Below are 22,823 nucleotides of genomic sequence, written 5' to 3'. Positions count from 1 at the left end.
GCAAAACTTGAAAATATTCCAGTTGTGATGGAATTTCCAGACGTATTTCCCGATAAGTTACCAGGACTTCCTCCAGATAGAGAAATTGAGTTTGAAATCGACTTATCACCTGGAACCGAACCAGTCTCCAAGGCCCCGTATAGAATGGCGCCCATTGAGATGAAAGAATTAGCAAAACAATTGCAAGAGCTGTTAGAGAAAGGAGTAATTAGACCCAGCGTATCCCCGTGGGGTGCACCGATATTATTTGTCAAGAAGAAGGATGGAAACATGAGACTGTGCATTGACTATAGGGAGCTCAACAAGTTGACGATTAAGAATAAGTATCCGTTACCCAGAATTGATGATTTGTTTGACCAATTGAAGGGAGCCAAGTATTTCTCCAAAATCGATTTAAGATCGGGATATCATCAACTGAAGATCAAACCAGAAGATATACCAAAGACAGCTTTCAGAACAAGGTATGGACATTATGAATTTTTAGTGATGTCTTTTGGATTGACCAACGCCCCAGCAGCGTTTATAGACCTGATGAACAGAATTTTCAAGGAATATTTGGACAAGTTCGTTATAGTATTTATAGACGATATTTTGATCTATTCAAAGACGAAGGAGGATCATACGGAACATTTAAGGACAACTTTAGAGATTTTAAGGAAAAAGAAGTTATATGCTAAATTGTCGAAGTGTGAGTTTTGGCTACAGGAAGTTTAGTTCTTAGGACACATAATCAGTAATGAAGGGATCAAAGTGGACCCGGCAAAGATCGAGGCAATTACGAATTGGGAAAGACCGAGAACACCCACTGAGGTAAGAAGTTACTTGGGATTGGCAGGATATTATCGACGATTCGTTCAGAATTTCTCAAGAATTGCAACGCCATTGAAAAAGCTTACACGAAAGAATGAAAAGTTTATATGGATGGACAAGTGCGAAGAAAGTTTTCAGGAATTGAAGCGGAGATTAATCACAGCACCTGTTTTGTCACTTCCAGACGATCAAGGGAATTTCGTAATTTATAGCGATGCTTCTTACAAAGGATTAGGATGTGTTCTTATGCAGCACAACAAGGTGATTGCGTATGCGTCAAGGCAATTGAAACCACACGAACAGAAGTACCCTACTCATGATTTGGAGTTAGCAGCTATAGTTTTCGCTTTGAAGATTTGGAGACATTATTTGTATGGAGAAAAGTGTGAGATTTTCACGGATCACAAAAGTTTGAAATATATATTTACCCAGAAGGAACTTAATATGAGACAAAGGAGATGGTTAGAATTGATTAAGGATTATGATTTCTCGATTAATTATCATCCCGGTAAGGCGAACGTTGTAGCAGATGCGTTAAGTCGGAAGGAAAAGTTAAATGTATTATCCGTACCTGAAGAGATATATAAAGAATTTCAAAAATTGGAATTGGAGATTAGAATTTGCAAGCCTGAGGAAGCAAAAGTGTACGATATGATTTTCCAACCGGAGTTATTGGAGAAAATAAAGAAATGCCAGAAAGAGGTAATGGATCAAGATATAAATAGTTTGGTAGGTGAGGAATTATGCACGCAACAAGATGATCAAGGTATTCTTATGTTTTCCTCAAGAATTTGGATTCCACCAGTGACGGAGCTGAAAAATGAAATTTTACAAGAGGCACATAGTTCAAGATATTCCATCCATCCAGGGAGTACCAAAATGTACTGAGATTTAAAGAAGAATTATTGGTGGCCAGATATGAAGAGGGAAATTGCGGAATGGGTTAGCAAATGCTATACCTGTCAGAAAGTTAAAGCAGAGCATCAGAGACCCAGCGGATTTCTACAGCCATTGGAGATTCCAGAGTGGAAGTGGGAACATATTGCCATGGATTTCATAGTTGGATTACCAAGGACAAGGGCTAATCATGATGCCATTTGGGTTATAGTAGATAGACTTACCAATTCAGCTCATTTTCTGCTATAAATGAAAGATTTTCGCTCGACAAGTTAGTTCATATGTACTTGAAAGAAATTGTAGTTCGTCATGTAGTTCCAGTGTCTATTATATCTGATCGAGATCCAAGATTTAATTCAAGATTTTGGAAGAGTTTTCAAGAATGTTTGGGAATAAGACTGAATATGAGTACAGCTTATCACCCCCAAACGGATGGCCAAAGTGAAAGAACGATTCAGACAATCGAGGACATGCTACGTGTTTATGCTATTGATTTCAAAGGAAGTTGGGACGAGCATTTACCCCTGGTAGAGTTTGCTTATAACAACAGTTATCACGCCAGCATTGGGATGCCACCTTATGAAGCCCTTTATGGACGCAAATGTAGATCTCCAGTATATTGGGACGAAGTAGGAGAACGCAAAATACTCGGACCTGAATTGGTGCAGCAGACAAAGGAAGTTGTTAAAATTATCCAGAAAAGATTAATAGCCGCACAAGATCGTCAGAGGAAATATGCAGACCAATTAAGAAAAGACATGGAATTTGAAGAAGGAAGCTTGGTATTATAGAAAGTATCACCGTGGAAAGGACTAACGAGGTTTGGGAAGAAAGGGAAGCTAAACCTAAGATATGTCGGACCTTTTCAAATCCTAAAGCGTATTGGCAAAGTAGCTTACGAATTGGCGTTACCTCCGCACATGGAGCACATTCACAATGTTTTTCACATATCAATGCTTAAGAAATATAATCCAGACTCCATGCATATAATAGAATATGAGCCAATAGAACTTCAAGCAGATTTATCATATGTAGAGAGTCCGATAGAGATTCTAGAGGAAAGAGAGAAAGTATTGAGAAATAAAGTGGTAAAGTTAGTAAGAGTATTGTGGAGAAACCTAAAGGTTGAAGAGTCAACCTGGGAGTTAGAAAGTGATATAAGAGAAAAGTACCATCATTTGTTTTCTTAGAGATTCTGAGGACAGAATCCTTTTAAGGGGGGAAGGATGTAATATCCGGGATATATAGTGTAATTATTTTTACTATTATACAATTATTATGTGTGTTCAGTATCTATTCTGTGAGCTAATTGTTAAGTGTTATCTGTACTTGAATATTCAAAAATAATATTAATTGAGTATTTTAATTTTTATATGTCCAAAATAAAATATAGATAATTGTCATATCTTCCTAATTATTTTTATGTTGGTTTATGGATTTATAAGAATCATATGAAATTTCTAAAATCTTTTTCCGGGTAATTAAAGTCTATTTTATAAAAACGGGAACCAACCGACGTCACCCGTTGTTACGTTTTTGGAACCCGAAACTCTTTCGAGAACTCCTTCCTAACCTAATTGTAATATTCCGAGCAATTCCATGTTTCGACTTTTTCAATCCGGCGTACAGTTTGTCCTGCGCGGGTCCCGGCACAACATTTTCGATAAAGGATTTGAAGTGTTCTATCAGATTCTGAGCTTTGTTTCACTGCAGAAATCAAGGTTATTTTTCTAAAAATTTATTTATTTTCGAATTTATTTTATTAAAAATATGAAATTTTGTTCGGATGATTGTTTGTATGATTTGATGATTGCATGTTGTAGAGCTTGTTTTCTTGATGATTTTCATATGTCATACGTCTGATTTGGAGTTCAATAACATGTTCAAATTTGAGTTTGATTTTCGAATTTCAAAATTAGGGTTTATAACCCGTATGAATGTTCTTAATTGAAATTTGGGGGTTTCTTATTCTGTGATAGATTGATGTTGTGTTATAGTGGGTTGTATTCTCTGTGAAATTTGCAATCTAGTCGTATAAGTTTCATGAACCAACGAGGTCTGTAGAGAAGGGAGTTGTGTTTTGAAGTTTTCCGATGTTCGCCGGAAACTGGAAAACTTCACGGCCAAATTCCGGCCAACTCAGGGATTGTTAGGATGAATTGATTGCATGGTTGTATTCCTGATGTTGTGTAGATGTGATCTGGAGGTGTTGGTGGGGTGAGGACGCCGGGAACGTGTTCTCCGGCGAACCCGACTGTTCTCCGGCGAAGGGCTGGAAAATTACAGTTTAGTACCCCAACTTTTGAAAACGATGCAGTTAGGTCCCTGAAGTTTCCAGACTTTGCAAATTTAGGATTCCTGTTTATAAAATGTTTAAAAATCATATTTCTTATTTATTTTTATTATAAAAATTCATTTTTAAATTCTGAAAATTCTAAAAATTATTATTTTAATTCTGAAAATTATTTTTAATTCACAAATAAATTTAAATTAATTAGTTAATTAATTTCAGTTAATTTATAATTGATTAATTGGTCAATTAATTCGAAAATTAATTGATTAATTGATTTAATTAATTATTAATTGATTTTAATTAATTATTTAATTAGATTTAATTATTTAAAAATGATTTAAAAATTCTGAAAAATAGTTTCGAGCTCTAAAATATTATTCTAAATTATTTTTATGGCTCGATAATTATTCTAAAATTATTTCGGAGCCAGAATGGGCCAACCGAATCCTGTTTATTAACCTGAAATTGATCCAATGACCCGTTTTAATTCCGAAAAATGTTTTAAAAATCATTTTAAATACCAGAAAGCCTATTTATGACCCGAGACTTCTTTATAAATAATATATCATTGATTACGTGATGTATTATGTGCTATATGTGACTTGTTAATTGACTATCGGTCTATATATTCGGTGTTTACTTGATTATTGCATAACTTTCAATCCGTTAATCGGATTTGGGTAAAACGAAGGGTAGATAGAAGTATGTGTTGAATAGAATTCCATGAGTAAATTATTGATAGATGCTTATGATATGTGAGCAGAAGAGGCAAGACGTAAGAAAGGGAAATAGGTAGTTGAGGAGTAAAACGGTTGTGATTGGAAGCGAGTGCAGTGTAGTAAGCTAATACCAGGCAAGTGTTCTGAACTTTCTCGAGATATTGTAGTACTTGATAATCCTGTGATATTGCAAGTGCTTTGAAGCACAGAAACCTAAATCCTGATTTCAGTTATTATTCTTGAGCCATGAGTCATATTCTTTCTAATCCATTGATTATTGTATACCCAAACAAGAACCACAAATCTACGATACTACTCCATAAATACATACAAACTAAATACCAAACACTGAAATGAACTATTATATACTCAACCCATGGTATCTTATACTTTGAAAGACCAAATCCTTGAAACGTTGATTCCTTTGTTATCCAATTCTTTCATTACCCAGCATCCAAGCTTTTAAATTGTCTTATTGATCCTTACAAGGATTGAAACCCTTACATTGTTAAACATTTATTGTTGTTAATGATTTCGGTTATTGTTTATTATTGCATATTCTGTTATTATGTTAGAATTGGATTGTTTTTATAAAATTGTGGACCAGATTCATGGTCAGACCATATAATGGTCAAGTTAGGCCAATGTGTGCCTTGGATCCAATAGTTAGAGCAATGTTGTGTGCCTTGCTCGGGGTTAGTGCGTGACTGATCAGCAGCCTAACCTTGGTTTTTAAATTAAAAGTATAATATCCAATTCTAAATCAGAATCCATTGTTCACTTGATATCATAACCATATTCATCTGATGATCATTATTCTCAGTTTTGTCATTGTGACTTGCTGAGCTAGTTAGCTCATTTGTGCGATGTTGTTTATATTCTTTCCAGTTAAAAAGGAACCAGTTGGTAAAGAGGATCCCCAGTCCAGCGCGAGAGCTAGGGGTTCAGGTTGAGAAAGCGGAGCTAGTAGGCTTCTTTTGGAATAATTTAAGTTTGTAAAAGTTTGTAATAATGTTTAATACTCAGTTTGAATTTAAAATAGTTGGGATTTGAACGGTTTGTAATATATTAGTGTGTTTGGCTTGTGTGCATACTTTAACCTGTTGCGGTCCGTGGTGGTTGGTAAGTAGGGTCACTGCATATATTATTATTATCTTTATTATTGTTATAAGCAGGTTATAATTAAGGTGTGTGTGTGGACCCCAAACTTCTGACCCGGGTTTGGACGGCGCCACATCTACTGGGTATAGGAATTTATACACGAAGATAGTGTATGATCAATAAAGGATCTACCCCTTCCAGTGAAGGAAGCGAATGTTCAAGGCTGATCCACTTATGCTAGTTCAGGAATCTCTGGCCAGAGTAAATGAAATTAGAAAGGAGTTTCTAATTTGCATAGAACTACGCATAGTAAATGGTAAGCAAGTGATTGAATTAGATAGGCTTGACACGAGATCCATGCCTTGTATTTAATCGGGACATTGTAGGGTAGAAGGAGTTTATTGTACGGTAACTATTCACTGAATAGGTTCTTGGTATTCTAAGCAGTGAATTCATATTATCCAGATAGTCGCGATATGCTGAGAAGTATCCCTCACGATGTAGAATAAATGTGATTAATTAATTAATCATATTTAATAAATTAGAAAATTTATATAAATAATGATAAAATAGTTTTATTATTATTTATTTCTACTACCGGCTTAATATTGAACCTACAGGGTCACACCATAAAAGAGAATGATTTAATGGTGGAGGAATTAATTAATAATGGCTGATAATTATTTATTTATGAAATAAATAATTAATTGGCAAATTTAATAATTGATTAAATGAGATTTAATTGATTATAAATTAATTAAGAAAAGTTCTTAATATTATTAATTAAAGGATTTAATTTTTGGAAATTAAATCAAGAGAGAGAATTATTTCTAAAGTGTTTAGAAAAAGGATTAATAATTAAAAGGTGTTTTAATTATTAATGAGAATAATAAATGGGATAATAATAATAATATTTATGGGAAAATTTCAGCTGAAAATTTTGCCTACAAATACACTATTATAGACCCTATTTTTATAAGAACCCCAAAACCCAAAAAGTTTGGAAAACCCAATTCTCTCTACCTCTTTCCTCCTCCTTAACATCGTTTTCTTGGTGGATACCGGTGGAGTGCTTCACACTGGAGGAGCAACTGCTAAGGATCTCTGATCGTTGTCTCCGAATTATTTTAAAGGTTAGATTCGATCCCTATGTTTTTACCACGATTTATATGCTTTTATTTGGATTTTATATGTGTAAAAGTGTTTTGCCATGCCCCGCTGCAATTAAAAAATCCAACAATGGTATCAGAGCATAGGTTCTATGTATATAGATCTGTGGTAAAAATTTCAGAATTTTATGTGCTTGTATGAATTAGTTATGATTTTTACAAGTTATATCATGGATTAATTTTGTCTGATGAGAAATCGTTTCTCAGAATAATTTTGAATATTGATCTGGGTTCTACAAGTGTTGTAGATCGTCTGGGTATTTCTTTCATAATTTTATGATGTATAGATTTTTTATTATGAATTATTGAAGTTCTTGTAATTAAATTCGTAATTAAATAAGTAAATATATGTATATATAGTATATATATATTTTTATATACATCTGTATTATCTGTTGTCTGCTGCTGCACGGAGAAAAAGCAGTGAACTGACAGGCGCGGCGTTCGAGAAAGAGAATCTGTCAGGCGGCTGTAGAAAAAAAAAGGGGTATCGCGCATTCCGGGAATGCGTTACACCCTGTGGCGCATTCACGGAATGCGTTACACCTTTTAATTGGTTAAAAGGGTTGTAACGCATCACCGGAATGCGTTATAGGGCTTGTAACGCGTTCCTGTAATGCGTTACAGCCCGACTGTCCATATTAAAATTGATTTTCTGGGAGTTTCGTAACTCCGTTTTGGGCGTGCAATATACCGTTGGATTCGTTTTTCCGAGACGGATCTAATGGAGTGATCAATTTTAGTTTATATAAAAGTTTTGAACTGTTTATATTTCCGAAAGTGTTTTAAAGCTGTTTTTAACTATTTTAACTGCTTTTAAATGCTTCATGTGATACATAGAGATGTATAATGCTTAGACTAATGTGCTAGATGATATAACATGCCTACCTTGATGTTTATTCATGTTTATATATGTGATATATGCTTAGTTTATCATGCGATGATAGATTTAGGTGAACTTAAATGAACATAAGGCGTTTGTTAGACAACCTAGTATAGTGAAATTGTTTCATAACCTTAATAACAATATTATGAATACAATCATGAGATTCTTGTGTTTATGAAACATGTAATTGAATATGAATTTTCGATATGAGAGAAAGGATGATTCTGTCAACAACAGATTTCTATCTGTAAGAAAGGGTTATTAAGTGACGCCTCTTGACAATGCTCCACCCGATCTGGGAATCATCTGATTATTGATTATTGATTTGAAATATTTAATTTAACAGGAAGAATCTCTTTATAATATGATTATGATTGTAACGTAATATAATCCCTCTAAAATTAAATAATATCAAGTAGTAATTGGCCAATGACATAACGGGCTTGTGTCGGTCATAGCCTTCCAACATGATAGAAAAGTAGTTCTTATTTTTAAATCATTGTTGTTTTGTGCCACAGCCGAGGGCTTTGATTTCGAAGTAAGAAATACTTGTCTATTACATAGAGATGTGTACATTGAATAAGAATCTAAAGGTCGTTACGTGCCACAGCCGTGGGCCTTTGGGGACTGATTCAATTGTATGGAATGTTGGGTTAGACTTGACTTAGAATATTGAGTTTGTCGTGCCACAGCCGTGACTCAATTATTCAAGAGGCTAAAGTTTGATTAGGGAATAACATTAGATGTAATTGACAAGAGTTGTCTGCCTATTGAACATTACATGGCGTTTCGTGCCGCAGCCGGGGTTGTGTAATGGAATGTAGGATCCCTATTCCCACTAGCATTATGAATGCTTAATTTTTCACGCATGGGGTTGAATAAATTAGATAAACTAGTGGGAGCCACTTATGAATAAAGACCCGATTCATATAGTGTTTTGAAATGAAATCGAATATTTGCTAAGTGTTGTTATGTGTTTATCATTTACAGATTTACTTTGTACGTTATGTCTTCTGCACTATCACTCAGGAGCATACTAGATGCTCACAAATTGACTGGTCCTAATTATGCTGACTGGCTTCGAAACTTGAGAATTGTTCTCAGGATTGAGAAGCTGGAATACGTGATTGACTCACCTAAGCCTACTGAACCTGCTAGTGATGCACATAATGATGAACATGTTGTGTATCGTAAGTGGATAGATGATGCAAATGTTGCTCAATGCATCATGCTAGCTTCCATGAATATTGAGCTACAGAAGCAACATGAGCATATGGATGCTCACACTATCCTCATGCATCTACAAGAGTTGTATGATGTGGCGGGAAGGACAGCTCGATATGAGATATCGAAGGAGTTGTTCGGTTGTAGGATGTCTGAGGGATCATCTGTGAATGACCATGTACTTAAGATGATCAATTTGATTGAACATCTTGGACAACTTGGTTTTGCCATGGATGGGGAGCTGAGCCAAGACTTGGTCTTGCAATCGCTTCTGAGTTCGTTCTCGCAGTTTGTTGTGAACTTTCACATGAATAATTTGGATGTCAGCCTGCCTAAACTCCACAACATGTTGAAGACTGCAGAATCGAATTTTCCCCCTAAGAAGAGTTATGTTCTTCTAATTGGTGAAGGTTCCAATCCTAAGAAAAGGAAGAGGAACCCTTCCAAGAAGAAGAAAGTAGGTGAGAAAATGCCGGTTCCACCAAAAGCTGAAGACCCCAAGAGCAAAGTTGTTTGTTTTCACTGTAACAAGGTGGGGCACTGGAAGAGGAACTGCAAGGTTTACCTTGCAGAATTGAAGAAGAAGAAGGGTAGTGAGACTACCGCTTCTGATTCAGGTATGTTCATGATAGAAGTGAATATGTCATTAAATCAAATTTCTACTTGGGTATTAGATACCGCCTATGGTTCTGACATCTGCAATTCGTTGCAGGGACCAAGGAGAAGTAGGACTCTTGAGGAAGAGGAGGTGATTCTACTGATGGGAAATGGAGCAAGAGTTGCTGCTGAAGATGTAGAATCATTTCATTTACATATGCCTACGGGCAAGACTATTGTTTTAAATAATTGTTATTTTGTTCCCTCGATTGTGAGGAATATTATTCCCATGTTAGACTTGGCTGGATTTTTATTTATTATTAAGAATAATGAATGTTATATTCTTAGAGATAATATTCTTTATGGACGTGGTACTTTAAATAATGGTCTGTATAAATGTGACATAATTTACTTCAGATTGAACAAACTAATAAAAGAAAAGGGATGATGAAAATCTCACTTCATAGTGGCACTGCAGTCTCCATTTAGTAGACATGGAGAGAGGACTGTAAATTTGTTAAGAATGGTACACACAGATGTATGTGGACCAATGTCTAAGCAAGCCATGGGTGGATTTTCAAACTTCATTACTTTCATAGATGATAGATCTAGATTCGGATATGTGTTTGATGAAACACAAGTCTGAAGCCTTTGAAAAGTTCAAAGAGTATAAGTATGAAGTGGAGAAACAAACCAAACAGAGTATTATAATTCTTCGATTAGATCGAGGTGGTGAATACTTTAATGGAGTGTTTCTAGATTATCTCAAAGTAAATGGTATAGTCTCCCAGTGAACGCCTCCAGATTGGTATCTGAAAGGAGAAATCGAACTTTGTTAGACATAGTTTGGTCCATGATAAGCTATGCAAATCTTCCAGTATTCCTATGGGGTTATGCATTGGAAACCTCAACATATTTACTGAATAAGGTGTCTTCCAAATCTGTTCCTCAAACTCCGTATGAGATATGGAAAGAAAGGAAACCGAGTCTTAAACATGTTAAGATTTGGGGATGTCCAGCTTATGACAAGTAAGTTGACCCAGATAAGCTGGAATATCGATCCGTAAAATATAGTTTTGTGGGATATCCTAAAGAGACTTTAGGGTATTACTTTTACACCGATCATCGGGTGTTAGTCTCCAGACATGCTACCTTCTTGGAAAAGGAGTTTATCCTTGAAGGAAACAGTGGGAGCAAAATTGAACTTGATGAAGTTCAAGAAGCACAAACTACTACGGATCAAGTGGAAACACCTGTTCTGACTGAACAACCTTTTGTGGAACAACCCATTCATAGGTCAGGGAGAGTGTCTCGTCAACCTAAGAGGTAATATGGCCTTGTCATTGAGAATGAAAATGAGTTGTCAATCATTGATGATGACGACCCTGTGACCTATAATGAGGCTATGAGTAGTGTTGACTCAGAGAAATGGCATAGTGCCATGAAATCCGAAAAGGAATCTATGTATACGGTATACAAAAGAATGATTAGAGCAGATGGCCAGGTGGAGACCTATAATGCCAGGCTTGTGGCAAAAGGATTCAAACAAAGGCAATGGATTGACTTTGATGAAACCTTTTACCTGTAGCCCTGTTAAAATCAGTTCGGATTTTGCTTGCGATTGCTGCTTCCTACGACTATGAGATCTGGCAATTAGCCAGATGGTTTTCTTTCCAAGAGAAATGAAAACCTAGTGTGTAAACTGTTGGGAACCATATGTGGTTTAAAGCAAGCTTCTCGAAAGATGGAACATTCGTTTTGATGAGACAATCAAAGAGTTTGATTTTATCAAAAACGAAGATGAACCATGCGTCTAAAAAAGGGTTAGTGGGAGCGCGGTAACATTTCTTGTATTAAATTGAATTAGAGTTGACACACATAATAATATAGCAGACCCACTCACAAAGCTACTTTATGAAAGTCACTTTGATCGTCATAAAGACAAGATGGGTATTAGATACCAGAGTGATTGGCTTTAGTACAAGTGGCAGATTGAAAGGAATATGTTCTAAGTCCAATCATGTATTAGGATTTAAGAATAACTTCCTGTGTAATCTGTTTTGATTTCATTGATATTAATAAAAGACTTATTTTGTTTTTTATAACGGGCTTTATCTATTTAAGTGTTTAAATAAGATATACCGTAGTTTAGAGTAAAGCTTTTTATGGATTATCATGAGATCATAATAGTGAGACCTAAAAGATGATAACTCTAAACTTAAATAGTTCCTGGTCGTAGGATTACTAACTGGTAATTAATAATCCCCAGAGATCGGTACATACTATGCTTGCTTCATTATGAAGGGTGTCTGTTCACATAGACATTTGTGTGGTGACACTATAGCTAGTATGTAGGTGCTTATTATGGAATAAGTTCACTGAACATGACTCGCACAGCTGAACAACTGATGGAGTTCACTCACGTGTCAGCAGTTGTTCACATAGTGATAGTTGTACAAGTATCCTTAGACTTGAGGTCATCATAGTCATCTTGTGTACACTGAACTATGCTTTGGTTTAGTTCTTAGTCTCCAGGGACAATTATTAGGGCTCTACTGGGTATAGGAATTTGTACACGAAGATAGTGTATGATCAATAAAGGATCTACCCCTTCCAGTGAAGGAAGCGAATGTTCAAGGCTGATCCACTTATGCTAGTTCAGGAATCTCTGGCCAGAGTAAATGAAATTAGAAAGGAGTTTCTAATTTGCATAGAACTACGCATAGTAAATGGTAAGCAAGTGATTGAATTAGATAGGCTTGACACGAGATCCATGCCTTATATTTAATCGGGACATTGTAGGGTAGAAGGAGTTTATTGTACATTAACTATTCACTGAATAGGTTCTTGGTATTCTAAGCAGTGAATTCATATTATCCGGATAGTCGCGATATGCTGAGAAGTATCCCTCACGATGTAGAATAAATGTGATTAATTAATTAATCATATTTAATAAATTAGAGAATTTATATAAATAATGATAAAATAGTTTTATTATTATTTATTTCTACTACCGGCTTAATATTGAACCTACAGGGTCACACCATAAAAGAGAATGATTTAATGGTGGAGGAATTAATTAATAATGGCTGATAATTATTTATTTATGAAATAAATAATTTATTGGCAAATTTAATAATTGATTAAATGAGGTTTAATTGATTATAAATTAATTAAGAAAAGTTCTTAATATTATTAATTAAAGGATTTAATTTTTGGAAATTAAATCAAGAGAGAGAATTATTTCTAAAGTGTTTAGAAAAAGGATTAATAATTAAAAGGTGTTTTAATTATTTAATTATTAATGAGAATAATAAATGGGATAATAATAATAATATTTTTGGGAAAATTTCAGCTGAAAATTTTGCCTATAAATACACTATAATAGACCCTATTTTTATAAGAACCCCAAAACCCAAAAAGTTTGGAAAACCCAATTCTCTCCACCTCTTTCCTCCTCCTTAACATCGTTTTCTTGGTGGGTACCGGTGGAGTGCTTCACACTTGAGGAGCAACTGCTAAGGATCTCTGATTGTTGTCTCCGAATTATTTTAAAGGTTAGATTCGATCCCTATGTTTTTACCACGATTTATATGCTTTTATTTGGATTTTATATGTGTAAAAGTATTTTGCCATGCCCCGCTGCGATTAAAAAATCCAACAAGCACAACACTGCATTCTTCCGTAAGAGCAATGGTCTCTAAGTCATCAAGCTTCACTTTCCTAAAGAGAATATCTTTCATAAACTTCGCATAGCTAGGCATCTGTTCAAGAGCTTCAGTAAAAGGTATGTTGATATGAAGTTTCATGAACTCCTCCAGAAACTTAGCAAATTGCTTATCCGACTTTTTCTTCTGCAGCCTTTTAGGAGAAGGAGGTGGAGGATATACCTCTTTCTCCCCTGTATTACCCTCAGGACGAGTGTGTTCCACAGTTTTCTTCCTTGGTTCCACTTCTGCTTCCTTCTGCATATCTTCTTCAGCCACAACTTCATCTTCTGAAACTTGAGATTTTTCGGGCCTTGCAACCTTCCCAGATCTCAATGTAATTTCTTTAACTTTCTCTCTTGCTTCTTTCTTGCCTGGAACTTCTATGTCACTAGGGAGTGTACCAGGTTGTCGATTCAGCAAGGCATTGGCAATCTGCCCAATTTGATTCTCCAAGGTCTTAATAGAAACCACTTGGCTTTTGCGGATGAGCCTCAACTCCTCCAATTCAGACTTTTCATTAGATTGATTTGTACCTCTATGCGGTAGCTGTTGTCTTGGTGCATATTGTGGTTGTTGAAAACCAGGAGGGTTGAATTGTTTTGCTATATACTGCTGATAAGGCTATTGCACCGCATTCTGATTGTTGCTCGAACTGAATTTAGGATGATTGCGGTTGCTGGGATGATGTGGCTGGAACTGGTTGTTGCATCCTCTGAAAGTTGCTCATGAACTGAGCTGATTCACTAGAAATAGCACACTGCTCGGTATCATGCGAACCAGCACAAATCTCACAAACACTAGTGATCTGATTAACTCCATAATAGGCAAAGAATCCACCTTCATTGTCAAAGCCTTAAGTTGAGCAGCTATAGCAGTAGCTGTATCCACCTCCAAAACTTCCACTACCTTGCCTTGAGGTAGTCTCTGTGTTGAGTTATGGTATTCATTAGTAGCCATCAGTTCAATCAACTCATAAGCTTCATCATAGATTTTAGCCCATAAGGCTCCACCTGATGCTGCATCAAGCATGGGTCTAGACTGTGCTCCCAAACCATTATAAAAGCAGTTCATAATCATCTAGTCAGGCATCCCATGATGAGGACACTTTCTAAGCATCTCCTTATAGCGCTCCCAAGCTTCACACAAAGATTCTCCCGATTTCTACGCAAATTGAGTAAGAGCATTCCTGATTGCAGCTGTCTTTTCCACAAGGAAGAATTTAGTAAGAAACGTCTGAGCAAGATCTTCCCAAGTAGTAATAGAGGCTGGGGGAGGAGAATGCAACCAACACTTATCTTTATCCCTCAGAGAGAATGGGAAAAGCCTCAGCTTTATAGCATCTTCAGAAACATTGTGTAACGCCCCCAAATCCGGGGTCAGAGGATTGGGTCGTCACTATGAAACCTCAATAAAAAATAATTTGTTAAATCAATAAATAACTTCCAGCGGAAGATATTTAGCATCTATGACCCCAAACTAATCCAAGATCTTTTAAGGTTACAGTTCTAGAAACAAGAAATCCAAATTCCACATATAAATTTTTCACTTTCTTTTCCTTTTAAAACTCTTTTCAACAAATTCCAGTTCAATACCAACCCGCTACCATAACTGCGAAAAGAAGTATACTAGGCCCAACTATAAAATAACACAATTATAATATAATATAATATAAACAACTTTATACAATAGAACTTACACTAGTTCGCAAACCCTGGACCAACCACCTTCCAAAAGCTTCTTCTTTGCTTCCTTGAATTGAACGGTAAACAGCGCAAGCTAATCCTCACTAGAGGTTAAATTTGAAAACAGGCAAGTATGAGCGAAAGAAATGCTCAGCAAGATCACTATGACATATATAGGGTCTTTTGATATAAAACCGACATCTGCAATAGAGCAGAACCTTTGAAATCATAATTATTGAACCAGAAAATTTATTAAAAATCGGACAATTGTTTCTCATTGTATTCAAAACTTTTTTTTTGATATTTTCGAGTGAAATGCTTCAGCAATATTTTGAATCTTGATGAGATAAAACAAAACAGTGTCTACGAAAATATCGTAAACAGCAATACAAGAAGCAATGATTATGGATTCAAAACCGAACTCTTGATATTAATACTTATTTTGTTGTCATATCAAATTAGATATCAATATGAACTTTGATGCTCACAACATCACATACTGAAGTCAACCTCAATCATCTATACTAATACCACCTTTGATATTTAACAACAAAGTAAGTATCAGCATAAATCAGAAACTGAATCGAAACTGCATTTCATCTTTAATCCAAAACAGATACAGTTGATAAATCATTTATTCTATGAATATCAAAAATGATATGATAATTTAGATTGGGATCATTGTCCGACGGACGTACTATCACATGCTGATCAGCCCGTGTGATAGCACAAGGTCATGATTCATAGAAACATGTCCCCAAAACAGGAGTACTCAAACAAAAAGGCAATATACCTGCCTGTGGCAAAAATTGTGTCATAATATTTCATATGACACTTAGAAATAGCCCTCTGTCGGACCGTCCGTCCCGGTCACTTACACATTGAGAAAGGGGTTATAATAATTGACACCCATAATAATTTTATTCCCCCATTTACTTGGGTAGGAATATTCGCAACCAAATCACTTTTCTCAAAATCCAAAACATTTATAAATCCAGTAATTTGATAAGTAAAATCACTTAGCTATTCTGAACATAGAATAGTAGAAGAGTGATTGCATAAACAGAATCATTTAATTCAGGGATATATAAAACATTTATCTATTCTGAACTGAGAATAGGAAAATCAATACTTGCATAAGAAGATTTAAAATAAATATCACTTGAACAATAAGTGATGATAGGGATACTTGCCTTTGGGTTGTTAGCAGATAGTCACACTCGTATAAATGCAATTATCTCAGTCTGGCTTCTCAAGGCATCACTGTCTTTTACTTCCCTAAATCTCTGATCTGCTGCTCATGCAGTGTCGCAACCCAATATTCCATACTATTCAACTCTACTCTTAACCCACTCCATCTGGTCCTGATCGCTCGAAAGATCCGTATCTATAATTAAAAGATAAAATTTAATCATCTAAACGATAATAACTCGACGAACTGCGTGTCAAAACCCTATCGTCTACCCATACGATACCCCACACATAAAAGAAAAAGAAAAACACAAGACTCTTGACCCACGTACACACGTAATTCACATAGCACATAAGCACATGACTCACGTATCACATAATTCATATCACATATGCCTCAGTTCGGTATTTGTTTTCGGAAAGTACGTATATTTGTTGTTTTGAAAAATAGGGTAATCAACTATTTATAAAATATCTTGTCCCAACATGTAATTAGGTTTCGTAAAAATTTAAATATATATCCTCGTTCGACGTCTCCGATAATCGTAGGTTACGTTCCCGTATTTTCAAAATTAATTCCCCAAAAATCGGGCAGCGTCTCCTTTGTTTATCGGTCTACCCGTCGAGCAATTCGACGCCAAATCACAAAAATACTCCAATCAAACCAACAACAATTCACCACAACTCGCAAGCCCAATCACAAATACGATTTTAATTATTTATTATTATTATTCGTACTTTTATGTTTTTATTCGTATATTTCTTTTCGCAATTAATTTTACCAACTAATTTTATTTATTTATAATTTAGGACTCAGAATTAGTCATCATTATTCATCGTCGGCTCGTCGAGGCTCATCGCCGACGGAGGTAAAATTTATTGGTTCCCGATATTATTCGGGTTTCCAAATAAATTCCACCGAATAATTAAAATTTCCGCGCGAATATATTTTTATTTCACGAATTCCAATCAAATATTTTCCTGCATATAATATATCCAATAATCCCAAATTAATATCTGCACAATAATTCGGAATTAAATTAACAGTTGAACAGGGCATATTCGAACCAACAACTAACTACAACACACACGCGCCTACGCACCAACCGGAAAAAGAACAAGAACAGTCGGACAGCCACTAAAAGCCAGCGACCACAACGAGACACACACACCCAGCACAAACAGACACACACACACAGCACAAACACACACACACAGCACAAACACACATACACACGATCATATATATACATATATTAAAAAACAGGGCTGAACCGAAGAAACCACCGGAGATAGCCGGAAACAAAGACGCCTAAAACACTCACCGGAAAAGCAGAAATATCGGGGGAATTAAAGAGGGAAACAGAGGGAAAATCGAGAAAATGGAAAGAAAACGAAGGTGGAGGAGGGGAGGAGAGAATCGGGAGAGAGAGAGAGAGAGAATAAAGGGGAGAGAATTGATGCTTTGGTCTGGGTCGGGAAACAAAGAAACCGGGTACTCAATTTACCCTGTTACCACAAATCAAATCACGTGTCCTAAAATTAGACATATCCTTTTTGTTCCTAATTGAAAATCCTATTTGTGTCACCAAATTTAACGATTTAACGAGAAATTTATGGAAAAAAAATTAACCTTAAAATTTAGCAAAATAGTTTTAAAATTTTCGGGATAATTCAAAACCAATTGAATGAAATTTTCATAAATTTTAGAGAAATTTTGAATTACACATTATACCCGCATTTCACAGTTAACGAACTGAGCTACACTTAAAAAAATTCAGAAAATCACAAAAATAGTCTTAAAATGTTACAAATATCCCGAAGTTTATAAAAACATAAATTTCGTAATTTTAAAATAATACCTGAAACACAATTTATACCCGCTTTTATCAATTAAACGAATCAACACGCAGGTGAAATTAATCCTAAAAATTCCTAAAATAATTTTAAAATTCTCGGAATATTCCAACCTTAAATAAGTATGAGTTTCATAATTTTTACAAAATTCTGGATTTAAAAACGGATTTTACAAATAAATGTAATCAGAAAATCATATATGGCTAAATAATCAATAAAATATTGATTTTTTAAATTTTATAAATTCTTAAAAATAATAAATAAAACTATAAAGAAACAAAAATAATTTTAGAAATGATTTTAGCATTTATGAGAGTAAATATTCAATAAAATCATTTTAAAAGCAAAAATGAATTCATAGAGCTCAATAATTAGTTATAAAATTAATTCTCGCACCGAACAAATTACACATAATTAATAATAAAGCAACACACAGCTGATAGAACCATCTCATATTTATTTATTTAATAATTCGATAATTACCATTGCATATCGGATCCGAAAATAGGTTACTTAGCCGCTAAGTAACTATAAAATGATACAATTTAATATCAAATTTGGATAATTATCAAAACTGGGCTTCTTATAAAATACTTTATACGAAAATAATGTAATAATATCCCGCCTTTCGAGAATATGGGTTTTGTTGATTCATCAAAACGTTTATCGTATCGAACATTGTACGCTGGGACGCGTACGGTCAAACCGTAATCCGGATTGAAAAAGTTAAAACACGGAAAATGTTCAGAATTATCATATTAGGTTAAGAAGGAGTTTTCGAAAGAGTTTCGGGTTGTAAAAACGCAAAAACGGTTGAAGTTGGAAGATTCCCAGCTTTATAAAATAGTTTTATAATTACTCAAAAATTAATTAATAAATCCATAAATCATTATAAAATCATATATCAGTCCAAAAATTACCAGGAAAATATCACAATTATCTATATTTTATTCTGGACATATATTAATTAAAATAATCAAATAATATCATATATAAACATCCAAAGCATCAACTCCAATTACCAGATAATTCACTAAAATTCACATAAAATCACATATACAATTCCAAATAATAATAATAATAATATTTAAAAAATATGGGATATTACAATCTATCCCCTTATAAGGATTCCGTCCTCGGAATCAGCAGAAGAAAGCATTAAGGATCTTCTAACCAACTTTCCAATCTTATATACGCACCTTTTCTCAAAATTTCAGATAACTTGGATTCCTTGTATAACATATCTATCACGGAAGCTTTACTTTACACCACTGTTCCATCCACATATCATTTGACCAATTCCTCGATAGGATCCTTTTACTGATTTCGAGAAAGAAGAATAGAGAAGAAGACAAAGAGAAAGAAAAGAAAGAGAGAGAGATAGATAGAGAGAGAAGTAAAGAAACAGATTGACTTCGTTGTACGCCATTGATATTCTAATCACATTGCAATCCACTGTTACCATTGGTAATTCCATCACATAACCCTACTTGGACTTGACAAAGATAACTCAACTTGGTTGGCATACCTTCGAATATTTGAGATAATAAAATCATAGAATTTCAAAGAGGAAAGAATATTATGTCATAACAGGACCAAAATATGAATTTGTGAAAAAGTATTGGTGAAATAAGAGAATAACTGAGAGATCAATATGATCAAACAAACTTGGTGTTGCGTGCCAAAATCAAGACACTACTAAAGGTTGTTAACCTTCATGTATTCACAACACACATAAGTGATGGCGTCCCATCCAACTCCTATCACACAGAAAGGTATACCTTGTGTCCCCTATAAGTAGGGTTGCTCATCTCAGTCAAAATAAAAGAATATCAAACAAATTCAAAATCAAATGAATAAAAATGAAAAGATTTCAAAGCTAATATTTCTGGAGAAGAATGAAACCCAGAAAACAAGATTCTGGCACAAAATAATTAACGAGTGTTAGGGAATATATCCTCTAACAGATACCTCTTTTTGAGAGAGGTCAAAAGAAGTTATAGAAAGAGAAGGTATTGCCAAGGTCTTAATACTTATCTTCAATTTGAACTCTTCAGTCAACTCGCCATCCGATTCTAGACGCTTCTTCATGTTCCAAGGATATCGATAATCTTCATCGTCGTTAAACCATAGTAGCCTCAGAAGATTCCACAATAGAAGTTTACAGCTTCCCGGAGTTCCATCCAGCTGAACACAACCATCTCTAAAGAATGCGCCTATCCTAACTCATTTTTTGGTACTATATCCAATAGTCCAACAGGAACTCGATATGAGCTCAAGCGTCCTCACATAGCTATACACACTATTACACACTCTCATTTCTAGTTTACTATAACCTCGGCTCTAATACCAACTTGTAACACCCCCAAATCCGGGGTCAAAGGATTTGGTCGTCACTATGTGTTAGGCCTCAATGATACTATAGAAGGGGGTTGAATATATTATCTACAATCAATTCAATTATAAACACAAGTGTGTAATAGAAAACAAGTTTATTCAATATATCAAACTCGGTTACAGTAGGTTTAATCTACTCTCTCAGTGATGTATAATATCACTAAAAGCTGCTAGGGTTACAATGAATAATATTCTCGTGAATGATAACACATATAGTGTAAACCCTAATCTGTGTTTATATACTATACAATCAGAGATTATCTGCTGTATTCCTTTGGCAGTATAACTCTCCAAGCATATCATCTTTTGTTTAATCCAGATCCTCTCCTGTAAATCAGCCATTTTTCATCCCTGAAGTGTATCCGCACTCAAGTTCTGATGTAAGTCCTGATGGATTAAGTTCTGATAACTTCTTGTCTTCACTAAATTCTGATTTCCAGTTAAGTTCTGATAGTAAGTTCTGAAACTAAACAAATCAGATTAGACACGACATGACAAATATATCTAACAATCTCCCCCAACTTGTAAATTATAAAAATATACAAGTTTATAGATTTGATGATGTCAAAAACATTTAAGTTCAAATGCAATGTGAGTTTATATGCACAACTAAATACAACTTACAGTCCATGCAGCTTTTACCAAATTCATTGAATTAGTCTGAATCCATAATGATTGCTTACAAAGTTTGATACCAGCTTGGTCTCTGCATTTCTTTTAACTTCAAGTAACTGAGCTTTGACTTGCTGCAGTTCTTCATCTTCAGTATCACCAATCTGATATATGGCAGCTCTGAGTGTAGAAATTGGAGTTCTTTCAAGTCCATCTCCTAGTCTGATTACCCTTGGATGTGTAGAATCTTCATTATAGCACAAGCATCTTCCTTTCAGAATTACTTCTACCTTAGCAGAATTCTTCCTCATAGGAATTTCTCTTCCATCATCCTTAGTCATCATTGGAGTATACTCTGTCATTCTTGTACCAGAAATTCTGAGTAAATCTCTTATTGTCTTCAGAATATATTCTGACCATTTCTTGGTAACATCAGAATTTACCTCCAGTAGATAATGAATATATTGGAGCTCTTTGACAGATTTCTTTAGCACATCAGATTCAGATAATCTATAAGTTCTGCCATCAATCAGAAATAAGATCAATTTTTCTTTTACTTCACAATCATCATGATTATCCAGCACTACTTGAGCAGAAAATACTTTGCCAAGGTGCTTCTGTGTGATCTCTTCATATGGCTTGTCAGTCAATGTGAATGGATCTCTAATATCAACTTCTATCCCAGTCTGGAATTTCTCTCTGTCAGAACCTAATCCATAAGTGTCTCTAGCTTGCTTGGCTTTTACCCCAAATGATATAAGTTGATTCAACATCTGATTTGTCTTAGGATGAACTGGAATAGAGTTGTTCTATAGCAGCTTCTTCTTGTCTTCTACTGTTAAGCTATCTATGTCAACTTGAGCAGTGTCAGAGGTTGATTTCTTAATGAATTTTTCAGGATTTGCAGTGTCATCTGTAGCTTGCTATTTTGAAATATCTTCAGGATTTATTAAGTTCTGAACTTCTTCACTCTGAACAACTTGAGCTATGTCAGAGGTTGTCTTAGATTCTTCCGTCATCTTTTTTCTCTTCAGAGTTTTAACTGTTTCATCTTTAGCAGCAGCATCATCAAAGACTTGAACAATCTTGCATAAAGGATCCATCAGAATTTGAGAATCTTCATCTTCTATTTCTTGACTGTCTCCCAAACTTTTCCTTTTCCCTTTTCTTTGAGATCAGTAGTAGTTTGAGATCTAGTCTTTGATCTAGAAATCTCTGTGGCAGATCTTTCTCTTATCACAATCCCCTTTTCTTTTGGCCTTGGTGGCTTTTTAGCATCAGAAGCTTTTGACTTGGTTTTGCTCTTCTCAGCAGCAAATTTAGCTTCTTCTTCTCTTAATTCCTCTAAATCCACTCCTGGATTATCCTTAAGGAATAGTCTCTTGGCCAACTCTTCATCAACAGATTAAATTTTGGGATCTTTGTAGAAGAATGTTGCTTTCTTTCCTTTGAATTTCAAAGTCTGTAAAAACTTCTGTGACTCTTGGCTTTCAGCTTGGACTATCACATTAGAAGTAGTTGTCAGAACTTGATAATCAGTATTTGAAGTATCAGCATTTGTGATCAACAAAAAAAACATCATGATCTTTTGGCTTCTTTCCTTCCTTATTCCTCCCTTGCATAGCAGATCTATCAGAGTTCTTGCTACCAGACATTCTCTGATGAGAACTTGTCTGTT

At 34.9% G+C, this 22,823-nt stretch overlaps 1 non-coding gene across 1 annotated transcript; it reads left to right on the top strand.

The window, feature by feature from the left end:
• The first annotated feature begins 14,493 nt into the window (after positions 1–14,493).
• Positions 14,494–14,600, top strand: LOC141663448 (small nucleolar RNA R71). Its single transcript, XR_012551518.1, has one exon. It is a non-coding gene; the product is annotated as a small nucleolar RNA R71 (small nucleolar RNA).
• The last annotated feature ends 8,223 nt before the right edge of the window (positions 14,601–22,823 follow it).

The sequence above is a fragment of the Apium graveolens genome, chromosome 5 (genome assembly GCF_009905375.1).
Source record: "Apium graveolens cultivar Ventura chromosome 5, ASM990537v1, whole genome shotgun sequence".
Classification (NCBI taxonomy): Eukaryota; Viridiplantae; Streptophyta; class Magnoliopsida; order Apiales; family Apiaceae; genus Apium; species Apium graveolens.
This window is presented reverse-complemented; position numbering and strand designations above follow the sequence as displayed.